Genomic DNA, 1,557 nt, shown 5'->3' on the forward strand with positions numbered 1-1,557 from the left:
AGCAAAGTACCTGCACTGGAGTCAGTGCCACTCTAGTGTGTTGAGTCCTTGGGTCTGTGTTGTGAATATGTAGGCTAATTCTGAATTGCATGCAAGATGATCATCATTTAAATGCCAGACCTCCCAAGGCTGCACATAAATGTCTTGGGTTGTTGGAAAGTGGCTAAGTTACCATTTCCAGGGGCAGCCTCTTAAGTTCCAGCCTTGGTGGTCATGAAATGGCAAATTAAACTGTTACTGTTCCAGGCCTGAATATGGTATGGTGGTGTCAGTGTAATTTGTATGTAGGTGTGAAATGTGTGAGTGCAAGGACAGGTATATTTCTGTGTGAATTTACACGTTTGAGGAGACTGGAGAGAGATGCTTTTTTGTGGCAAGCTGCTAAGAAGCACGGCAGCTGTTTGAAGGTGCTTGTGGGCATGGAATGCATTTCTGATCAAGAGATCAATGAGCAGAAGTTATCAAAAGTTCACTGAACATACAGGCTTCAAACAAGTAGCTATTGCTGCTGAATTCTGCAGTGCTGGTAGCACGGGGTAGTCGGTGTTTGCAGTATAAAGAAGCAATGGTAGAAATCTTAGACTAACATATCACTGGCAGGATGGGCAAAGCATGGAAGGAGAAATGGAATTGCAGAGTGAAAAGTGATTTAGATGTTTTTAAAGCTGGATTACAATCTGGGTCTCTTTCCACTATGCCTTGCTGAACAATAGATTCCCTGGACAAGAGAGGGACCAATGCAGTTATATTCTGCAGAATATAACTTTTACCTGAAGGGGAGAAGGGAGAAAAAATTGGTTCTAGTCCTTCGAGCTAAGAATAAATGTGGGAAACATGAGCTGAATGCAGTCAGACTGGCAGCTGACAGCAGCTGCTTCTGTTACACTTTGGGATGTAAAGGCAAGAGAAAGGGCTTTGCTCCTGCTTGAACCCTGTAGCAACATTAGGAAGCCCAGCTGATCGTAACAGCCTGTCTGGGCTGGTGAAGGAGGGGGATGGGAAGGGTGGACCAGCAGTCCCTCTAGGCTTATGCTTTCCTGGTTGTCAGGGGGTACTCAGCACCAAATGCCAGCTAATTACTTGGGGGGCGGGGAGCGTTGGCCTCAGCAGGGTCTTTCTGGGTAGCCCCGGTTGTCCTGTGTGCAGGCTTTGGGGGAAATAACGGAGCATGCTTGATTTCTGTCTTTAGGAGGAAGCTGATACCAGCTCCTTGCTGGGCATTGTTCATGTTAACCTTCTCCAGCAGGGGTTGGGGTAGGACTTTGCAAGTAGGAGGAGACACAGGACAGTGATCCTGCCCACGTGAGGTTATGGTCCATGAACTGTGAAAGAAAGATGTTTATTTCCTCCTTGATTTGCCTTTTGGTGCTGTGATTCTCGGAGGAAGGCAGAATGGGAAAGAAATGATCATAGAATCATTAAGGTTGGAAGAGACCTCCAAGATCGAGTCCAACCGTCAACCCAACACCACCGTGCCCACTAAACCATGTCCCTAAGCGCCTCATCTACCCGTCTTTTAAATACTTCCAGGGATGGTGACTCAACCACTTCCCTGGG

This window comes from Pygoscelis adeliae, unplaced genomic scaffold, assembly GCF_000699105.1.
Source record: "Pygoscelis adeliae isolate BGI_AS28 unplaced genomic scaffold, ASM69910v1 Scaffold188, whole genome shotgun sequence".
In the NCBI taxonomy this organism is placed as follows: Eukaryota; Metazoa; Chordata; class Aves; order Sphenisciformes; family Spheniscidae; genus Pygoscelis; species Pygoscelis adeliae.